Source organism: Cupressus sempervirens, chromosome 1, assembly GCF_028749045.1.
Source record: "Cupressus sempervirens isolate cs-2001-9-10 chromosome 1, ASM2874904v1, whole genome shotgun sequence".
NCBI classification, from domain to species: domain Eukaryota; kingdom Viridiplantae; phylum Streptophyta; class Pinopsida; order Cupressales; family Cupressaceae; genus Cupressus; species Cupressus sempervirens.
In genome coordinates, this window is record NC_143118.1 from 217,009,294 (window position 1) to 217,020,618 (window position 11,325).

The window sequence follows — 11,325 nt, forward strand, 5'->3', positions numbered from 1 at the left end:
CCTAGTGAGATGCCTTTAATCCAAAGTTTGCAAATGGAACTAGTAAGGGTTTGTAGCATAATGTGAAGTTAAAACAAATTTAGACAAAGAAATAGGTGGGAGCTAAAAATTTGGAGGAAAATGTAAATAAATGTTAGGAAGTTTTAGAAATTACTATTTTGGAAAGGTTATATGTGCCACATGTGGAGCTTTTAAGAAATACAACATTGCAGGTGCAAATACAAGATAACCAATTGATTAGACAAGAAATTCAAGATTGGACTAAGGAAAATTGGAAAGATATGAAAGAAATTTTGTTTCATGAATCAACCTCTAATTTCTTAACATCTTTATTTTACTCTACCATGTATAGAGATAGGGTGCATAAATTTAAACTGTGGCTTTGTAAGGGCTTTGGCATGTCCACCTATCATTTCACACCAAATTTTGTCCTAAAACCAGATGATGTTAACTTCTTCCCACATTGGGTAGAGTTTCCAGATTTTCCTTTTGAATATAGCAATCCTGAGATTGTGGAATTGATAGAAAATAAGGTGGGTATCTTTATAAAGAATGAATTGATCCCATAGGAGAAAGTATTTAGGCCAATTAGGGTCTACATCCTTTTGAGCAACAAAAAACTAGCACCTTTTAATTTAGTGTGTCATTCAAAATGGGGCGTGTGGAATCAAAATATTGTTGTTTAAGGGCCAGAGGAAATTGAAAAACATGCTATGTCTTTAGGGAACTTCAACTTAGCATGTCATGGGAATGCCATAGATAGGATTATGGTATGTGAAGATCATTCTACAATGGTTGAAAATTGTAAGTTTTGGTTGGGCTTGAATCCACATAAAGTAGGGGTTATAGAAGAAAAAGTAAGTTGGGATGGGAATGGGGCTGATTCAGGGGAAGATTTGGGGTTTATTAATACAAAATCATCTAAGCAGTAGGTTGCAAGGATAAATCATCAAAGTAATCAAGGCTTTTCTCAACTTCAACACCTTAGTAATTCTAGGGCTCTAGCTAGTAGGAGTGGAGATAATGTTGAATTAAGAGAAAAAATAGTCATGAAGAATGGGATGAAGTGCTTGTTATTCACATCTATTGTGGAAGATTTAAGATCCAATCAGCAAGATCTTTCTTTAGGAGACATGAATAATAGTTTTCAGCTTACCATTCAGCAAAATTCAGTCTCAGATGTGGTGGCACATGAGTAGGCATTATTCCAAAATAGAAGTTTGGTTGTATATAATTTTTCTCTATAGTTTCCATTTTACATGATAGGTGTAAGCTTTAAGGATTAGTTTAACTTTATGAAGCATGTTGATAAAGTTCATCATTTATTATTCTAGGACCATATGTGTCAAGAGATATTTGTCAAAGATTATCATGTTGTAACTAAGGAGAATTGTAGATGGTCTATTGAAGATATTATCACTCATCAAGTCATGTTTAACAATTATTCAATGGAGAATTTTATTCCAAAATTTCAAGAAGCCATATAGAGTGTTAATTTGGGACATAATGTGAAGAAGAATCTTTTAAATTTGGCAAAGGAGATATCTGATTTTATTGTTTCAAAATAGTTTTAGATATTAGTAGATGAAATTATTAGAGAAGATAAAAATCAAGAATCAAAATTTTTGCATGAAGTGATTATTTTAAATCAGGGAACAATAGATAAGGAATGGAAAGACTCCAATGTTCAGATTGAACAATATACTTGTAAAAGTTTGGAGGGAGGGGAGGCCAAGTTTGATTTTTCACAAACTTTCTCAATCATGCAATCACCTAGTGAAAAACAAGTTGTTGTTAGTACTGCTAATAATTGTGGTAGGAAGAGTAAAAGAATGAAAGCTAAGGAAGAAATTGATGTGAAGATTCAGTCTACTTTGGAAGAAAAATTCCATTTAGCCAAGAGAACTACCGAAAGGACTAAATGTCCTCTAGCAGTAATATGAAGATCATTACATGGAATGTCAAGGGCATAAGTGCCGCTAACAAAAGAACTAGAATCAAAGAGTTATTAAAGAATTTGAAAGGTGACATCATTTTGTTGCAAGAGTCCAAATTATTAGTTAGCAAATATCAAGATACAATTGCAAAATGGAGAAATTGGAAGTCTATCCATGTACCTAGTAATGGGGCATTGGGAGGGTTAATTACTTTGTGGAACCCTAGAACAGTTTCAAGATATTTGTTGGATCAAGGATTGGGATGGCAATACTGCAATTTTGAACATTTTGACATTTCTATGATGATATTTAATGCATATGGACCAACTAGTGGAGCAGAGAAGCTAAAGTTATGGAATGAAATCTCTAATAAACTTAGAGATCTTTTGTGTTAGAATTGCATCATAGGTGGAGATTTTAATGCAATTAGAAATATAAAAGAGAAATAGGGATGGATCTTTCCTTCTATGAAAATTATGGAAGAATTTGACAAGTTTATTTGTGATAATAATTTTTCTGAGGTGTTGTTCTCTAATAGTATTTTCTCTTGGCACAATAAAAGAGATGGCTTTTTACAAATTGTAGAGAAACTTGATAGATTTCTAATTGCTAATGCTTGGAATTTAACCTTAATCTACTTTGCCTCAAAAATCTTATCATTTCCAAGATCTAATCATTTTTTAGTTGCCTTAAATTTAGAAAATAATAATGCAAAATCTGTGGGTAAGTAGAAGTCCTCTTTTAAATTTGAGAGAATGTGGTTAAGACATCCTTAATTTCTACCTATAATTAGATAATGGTGGGTTAGTGTTCCAGTGGTAAAGGGGAATTGTGTGTTTAATTTGTTTAAGGAGCTTCAATACCTTAAAGACAAAATTAAAGTGTGGAACAAACAAGTTTATAAAAACATTTTTGAAGAAAAGAAAGTAGTGGAACAGGAATCATCAAAGATAAATGAAGAAATTATAAAGTATGGCTTGAATTCAAAGTTATTTTCCTTCCAAAAGGAGAAGCAGTTTGAGAGGATGGAGTTATGTAGTAGAGAAGAAGTGTATTGGAGGAAAAAATCTAGAGAGTTATGGCTTAGTGAGGGAGACCATAATATGAAGTTTTTTCATGCAGCAGCCAGTTAGAGGATAGCAAGTAATGTTATTTTCTCTATTTTGGATTAGAAACTAGGTAAGGTAATTAAAGACAAATTAAACATTAAGAGGGTAGGGGTTAATTTTTTTAAGGAACTTCTTGATCCTTTGCATAAAGTGGATATATGTGAAGACCAAGTTGGGCTATTTCTTGATGTTGTCCCAAATATTATTTCAGCTCAAGACAATCTTGATCTTATGAAACCATTTTCTATGGATGAAATTTGGCAAGTGGTAAAATCATTTCCTAGTTCAAATGGTTTTATGGCTCTTTTCTTTCAGAGGTGTTGGGATGTTCTTGGTTGGGAGTTATTATCAGCCTTAGAATTCTCAAGAAGAAAGGGAATTGTGCTAAAAAAATTCAATGCTACAAACATTGCTATTATACCTAAGACTGGAAATACCCAATCATTTTCATATTTCAGACCTATATCTTTATCCAACACCATTTATAAGATGTTTACCAAATCCATATACTCTAGATTAAAATTCATTTTGCCTAAAGTTATTTCTCTAGAATAAGGAGGTTTTGTGCTTGGTAGAGAAACACCAAAAGGAGCAATAGTTGCACATGAAACCTTGTATTTTATCAATGAGAATCATTTATCTTCTTTTTTTATCAAGCTAGATATGATTAAAGAATATGATAGGGTAAATTGGTTCTTTCTTTTTAAAGTTTTGGAGAAAATGGGTTTTGGTAGGGCTTGGTGTAAATGGATTAAAGCTTGTGTTTCAAGAGTGTATTTTTCAATACTCATTAATGGTTCTCTGGAAGGATACTTCAAGTCTTCATAGGGTATCAAGTAGGGTGATCCTTAATCTCCAACTTTATTTATTCTAATGGCAGAAGCTTTTAGTAGAGCTATTATTAAATCCCAACAGTTGGAAAGGTGGTTGGGTATTCAGTTTGAGGGGAAGGATTTAGCAGTCACCCATTCTTTATTTGCAGATGATACCTTGTTGTTCAAATTAGAAAGCATTAAGGAAAAAAAGAATATAAAATATATATTGGACCTATGCACAAAGTTATCAGGACAAAAGATTAGTGCAGCAAAATCAAAGGTTTTTTTGTTTCATACAAGTGCTGATGTTGGGAAAAGAATTTGTAAGATTCTAGATTTTGAGCAGGATCACCTTCCTTCTACATATTTGGGAGTTCTTTTTTTCATGGGCAGCAACAAGTCTTCTTATTGGAAAAATATTATTGGAAGGATTAAAGCTAGGACTATGTCTTGGAAGGTGAGATGGTTGTCTTTGTTAGATCGCATTATGTTAATCAATTTTGTTCTTGCTACTATTCCAAATTATTTCTTTTCTATATTACCAACTCCTAGTAGTGTTATTAAGTAGATTGAGAATATTATTCAAGGCTTATTATGGTTAGAAAATATGTTAAGAGAAAATAAAATTCTATTAATAGTACTTAAAGACATGTCAAATGATAAAAGTGTAGGGGGCATAAATTTGCCAAATCTAGGTTTGAGGAACAAAGATTTTGGTGGTAAGTTAGTGTGGTTCATGTATGAAAAAGCTGATGCTAAATGTTGTAAGATTATTCAAAGAAAATATTTAGATACATTAGCACCTACTAGGATTTTTACATTAGATAAATTACCTAAAGGTTCTATGATTTGGAATTTTATCGTGGAATCTTGTGATTTGGTTACTAAATATCTTTCATGGAAAATAAATAATGGGGCTAGAGCCCTATTTTGGGAAGATTCTTGGAATGGTTTACCAATTCTAAATATGATACATTCATTTGGGGCATGGAAAAATATCTTTTGTGAGAAACAAGGTAATTGTGTTGCAGATTATTTTTAAAAGATGGATCCAATATCAAGAGTAGTTAGTTGGAAAAATTCGAAAGATCTTCTTATCCTAGAGGAGGTCAAGAGGGATTTTGTTAGCATGTGTAAGCCTAGAATTATTCTATAACTGACAAGAATGATAAGTTAATATGGATTCTCCACTAGGAAGGAAGATATTCAGTAAAACTTGGTTGCTTGGCTGCTTCTATAGAGCTGTAAAACTAGTGCTTAAAGGAATACATTGGAGAACCAAAACATTCAAAAAAATAGATTTAACTCACATATATGATTAGAAAAAAGAGAATTAAAGTACCAAATTAGCCTAAGAACATGCAAACCTCTTAAACCAAGCAATCTTCCCTTTGATGCTTAGATTTGTCTGTAAGATAGGATGTATGCTTAATGACGTTGCTCAATCTTCAATGGAGGATATGATTCAAAATAGATTTGTGGATAGATTTTTCCATTATGATGGTATTTTGATAGTCCTTAGTCTCTCAAAATAGCAGTATAACATTATCATAGTAGTGGATGATATTTGTGAAGGGAGAGTGTTTCATTTATAGGCCAAGGGGTAGTGAGATGGAGGGTTAGGATGCAAGGAAGGGGAATTGGTTAAGGAGGGATAGGATGTAAGGAGAAGAGAGAAAATGGATTGTGCTTCTTCAAAGCCTTAGCCTTGTAACAAGTGTCACATAGGGATTGGATAGGGAAGAAGGTCAAGATAGGTGGTTAGAGGAAGTTATGAGGGAAGAAAAGGGGGGATGAGTGTGGAAAATAGGTGTAAAAAGTCTTTAAAGAGCCTTTAAGGCTCTTGAATAGGAATGCAAGACTTTAAGGGTGGAACTTTGACTTTGATTTGGTTTAAGACTTTCTTAACCCTTGGTTAAAGTTGTGCACATGCTTAAGGAAGGTATTAGGCTTAGCTTAGGATGAGATTAAGAGGCAAGTGGTTTGGGTAGGTCAAGTCTTTATTTGAATATATTAAAAGAGAATGTTAATTCTTTGTTTGAATATTAAAATGGAGGATCAAGTCTTTGTTTGAATATTAAAATGGAGGATAAAATCTTTGTTTGAATATTAAAATGGTTGGTGCATGGAATTTTTGACTTTAAAATGGAGGATGAAGTCTTTGTTTGTATATTAAAATGGGAGGTGGGTGGAAGTCTTAATTTTGGCTTGGGTTAGGAATTCTTAATCTAGGATTAAGGTTGTGCACATGGTTAGAGTGAGGATTAGGCTTGGAATAGAGGGAGATTAGGGGGCAAGTGGCTTAGATTTTATGGGATGGGTTAGTTAGGTGGCTAAGTGAGGTTAGTATGTGTGAATGGGTTGGATTAGGGGTTAGGATAGGGTTTAGGGAGGCTTTTAGGATTTTAGATATTTTATTAAATGATATATTTAATAAAATGAGGATATAGAATTAAATTGAATAGATTTGAGGATTTATTCAATTTAATAGAGCAATAGGGATTTAATTGATAAATTGATTTTGGGTGATCTTTTAATTTTATCAATTGGACTATAGTTAATTAAATTAACTAATTAACTAGGGGATGACAATAGATTAATTAAATATTAAATATTTAATTAATGATACATTAGGAGATGACTAAATAGGATTACTTAAGTTATGTAATCAAATTTAGGTGTCTACAGCTTCAAATTTAGAATCAAGAGTGAAAAGATCAAGGGCTTATAAGTTTTGTTGGAATCTAGTGGTTTTGCCAAAAATTGGTTGCTTTGCTTGGTTGGACCTTAGAAAGAGAATTTTGACTAGTGAACAATTGTAAAAATTGAAAATAGTCCAAAATTTTCAACGTGTGTTTTGTTCAAAGGAACCTGAATCAGTTGATCATGTATTCATTCATTGTAAAATGGCCCAACAATGTTGGCTTTTTGTTCTTCAAAAGTTAAATGTTATGTTTCCATTACCAAATACATTATGGGATATGTTTAAGGATTGGCCATTTCTAGAAAATCATTCCTTCTATGCTTGCTTTTGGAAATGTATTACAGCATTAGTCATTTTGGCTTTATAGTGGGAAAGGAATAAATGAATTTTTAGATAGCAACAGTCAGATATAGTAGGAGTGTTGATAGCTTTAGAAGGTTCTATAATTGAAGTGGTTTTGGAATATGTTAAAAAAACAAATGAGCATCTAATTGTTATAGGTCAGGATATTTTAATGTCAAATAGATGGATAAATTTACCTTCTCTGGGTTATAATTTTATTATTTTGGGGCCAAGTGTAAAAATAAACAGAAGGAAAATGAGATGGATACCTCCTAAGAAGGGAATTTTAAAGTTAAATTTTGATGGTTGTTCAAGAGGAAATTCTAGAGTTTTAGGTATATGGTGTTGGATACAATTGTTAATTGTGTATTGTCTTTGATGTTACACAAATGTCATATTAGTCATCAGATAGAGTCTACCGAGCTCAGATGATCAACAAAGAAATTTACAGTGTCTACCGAACGTTCTTGAACATTACTCAGTAAAGTCAGTTCTTATCGAGCTCACTCGAGCATCAAAGGATTTTGTAGCAAAAATTTAGTGTTAACTGAGCTCCCAATGTTAACAAAGAAAATTTAATGTTTATCGAGCTCACTCGGGCATCAAAGGATTTTGTAGCAGAAATTTAGTGTTAACCGAGCTCTCAAGGTTAATGAAGAAAAGTTAATGTCTACCAAGCTCACTCAGTTATCAAAGGAAATGTGGCAGAGAGTTAGCTTCTATCGAGCTCACAAGGTCAGCAAAGGAAGGTCAATACTAATCGAGTTCACTCAGTCTCCAAAGGATTTTTGCAAGATTTGCAATGTTTATCGAGGCTCACTTGGTTAACACTAGAAAACCATTCTAGAGCAGTGGTTACCGAGCTGGGTCGACAAGTGAAGGAATTTATTGTTTTGATATTAAGTTTAGTTTTTTCATGCAATCAACTAATGTAATTCTTTTTTTACTTTTTGTAACTTATATTTAAGCCAACATGATAATCTGAAAGGTATATATTTAGATGTTCAAGTTGTGAATTCAAGTGTGAGTGTGAGTATATGGATGAGGATGGAATAAGCAAATATTGAGCAAATTTTGATAAAGGATTAGATATCTTGCTGGAGCTGCAAAGTTGCAATCGATCAGTAAGGATCCAGTAAAGCTGAAAAAAGATCTGTAATCAGCAAAAGATAAGTTGCATATCATTCAAGTCACCTCATTATTGCTTTCTAATCATTGTAATAGTGAATCCAAAATCTCTTTACAGAGTTGGTTTAACAACCATTTTGTAAATCCTCTAACAAGGTGACAGTTTAGTTGAATTTTTCTATAGACCTCTAACTAGGCCACTCCTAATAGGGTGATTAAATCCTCTAATAAGGTCACACCTAACAGTGTACATTGTAACCTTTAACAGGGTTGGCTCCTAACAGTGCTCACTTCAGAAGAGTGAAAATTGGTGTCTAGTTACTTGGTGGTTTTTTCCATATTGGGTTTCCACGTTAAATTTGGTGTCTCTTGTGTGACCTTTGTAAACATATTAATAACTATGAATGCTAGATGATTATTAATTAGTTAATCTATCAAGTTATAGTATTCCTACACTGTTTATCGAGTATCAGCAGTAAGTAAGCATTATTGACATCTAAGGGATTTTGGAATTGCTTTTGTGGTAACTAATTCACCCCTCCCCTCTTAGTCACTTCATCTATATTTCCAACAATATGGGTGTGTATCAGAGATCATGTAAGTAAGGTGATTGAAATGTTAGCTCAAAAAATTCCTTTAGGAACAAATAATTGTACAGAGGCACTGGCACTTTTGTTGGGGTCAAAATGTCTTTGAGCCTAAATTTTATAAATATCCACATAGAGGGAGATTCCACCTTGGTGATAAATTCATGTATACATCAAAAAGTGGAAATTTGGAAATTTGGATACTTTCTTCATAAATCCAAGAGCATTATTGATCTATTTAATTCTATGTCTTTTTCTCATACTTTGAGAGAAGGGAACCGAGTTGAAGATATTTTATCAAATATGGATTGTGATTTTCAGGGCTCATGAAAGATATTAAGAGAATCTGATGTTATCAATTTTCCTAACCTTTTCAAGGAGATAGAATAGGATAAAATATCATTAGTATCTGATTAGGAAAATTTGAAGTGGGTAGATGGAATATTATTGTTTGTATTTTGGAGTACAATATAGGTTAGTTGTTGTTATTTCTCAAAATTTCACATGTTTCATCCTAAACATGATATGACTTTCAAGCTTATTGAAATTTCTTTAAAAGATATCAGATTTTAAAAGTATAATTGAAGGCTTTGTGGCTAGTGTGAAAGTCATAAGTACAATTTGTGAGGTCATATAATGTGTTTTGATTTCATTGTATGCAGTGTGAGATTTTGTCAGAAGGAGATGGCTTTATTTTTTTATGGTTATTGATGATAGCTTGTGTGAAGATAATGTTAAAAGGACATGGTGATGCTAGCTTATTCATTTATTTTGGAAAGAAATTTATCTATGAGTTTGATAGTAGTTCTTGGTTTTCATGTTGAGGACAACATTAATTACTTTAGAGTTTTGTTGAAGAGCATTGGGTAGGAAATGCCATTTTATGGTTAGGTGTCCTTAGATGGCAAGTATTTTGTCTCTAGCTCATATGTTTTTGTATTCTCATCTATTATCTTTTTGATAAGGAGTATTCTATACGGGCTTTTGTCCATAAAATAAAAAATTTTACAGTTCCATCCAAAAGAATAAGAAAAAAAGAAAAATGGAAACTACATAACTATACAAAAATGGCCACAACAATATAGTTATTATACCAAACCATCACTAGAAAATACTAAGAAAGCCTAAAAAATAAAATACATTACTAATAGAAAGAAAGCCTTACCGGTAGAAAGACATATTTGATATTTATTTCAATCACAGACTTGGGGATTCAATTCCCACATTGTTGATGTTTCTAATTTTCATGAATTTTCAATTGGATGGATTTTGGAATGAAATTACATGGTCAACATGTGGAATAAATGGCTTATTTGTGGAGGAATATGGTTCCAATAAAAGTAACTATAGCACAAATAGAAATTTGGAAATGGATGATCATAAAATTCAATGGGAAGATTTAAAAATCAGAGAACACATAGGGCAAAGCTTCACTTGCATTGTCAACCATGGTTCTTGGAATAGTTTGGATATCCTAATAAATTTTTTTTATGAAAAATAAATAATAGGAGAAGATATTTGTAATTCCAGTCTAATATGGAGGAGACTTATTAGGTGTCAAATCTTGAATCATGTGTGCTAATTAGTCAGTTACTTGGATATTTTTTTAAATATCATTTTAGTCTTTGAAATGATTTATTCTACAGTTTGAAGGACTTGTGCTTTAGTTACCTATTCCTTTTCCTTGATTACACCTTTCCATGTCTATTAACAACTCTAATTACCTTTGCGATTTATTATTGTTGTTTATTATTAGTTTGTTCACTACTTATTTCACTTGATTATTGACTTAAGATTGTTTCCTTAGATTTATTTATTTTTATTCACTACTACATGACTTAAAATCCTTTTCATTCATGATAAGAGTCTCTTATTGAGGTGGTGCTATGATAATCAATTTGTTGTTGTAAGTTAAACAGATCTATTTTGATGTCATTTTCCTCTTAAACATTGATTTCTACTCTTTCAATGAGTGCTTATGCTAATTTTTTCAATATGGATATTTGATTGCTGAAGAGTACTATCAATGAATTATTCTTCTTCTTTTTCTTCTATGCTTTATCTTTATCCAACATATTGATTAGAGATTTTATGTCTAAGGGCTTCAAATATTGGTAAAGAAAATATCTTAAGGTTAAGCGATTAGAAGAGAAGCAAAATATTTTCTTCCTTTTTTGTTTTTTGGAGAATTGAGATAGAGAGTGGAATAGAAATTGATTCTTTCACCAAGAATTTTTCAGAGTGGAGATGGCAGAGTTCCTCTATCTCTTGTGGAAACCACTGGTAAAGTCATCACTTACAAAGGTAAGATATCATCTTTCATAATGAAATCTATATTTCTTGTCAATTTTCATGCCTCAAGATTCATGGGTTTTCTAACAAAATAATCCTATTGTTGTTCATCTCTGGATTGTTCAGTTGTGGTAGCATGGAGGGATAGGGAGTTGTTTGTAATACAAGATGTTCAAGCTAAGACTTTTTAAATGGTCCTTATTATTATTAGACTAATAATAATTTAATCAAGTTTTTGAATCTTTTCTTGTTGCCAAATCTTACATTTCTTGAACCTTTTTTTTCATTTTGTTTTTTTAATGAACCCTATTTACACCTTCTAATCGTGTTGAATAGAATTCAAGATTTTGTTCATATAGAGTGTAAATATGATTTTAATATTTTCTTTAATGATTATATTTTCTAATATGC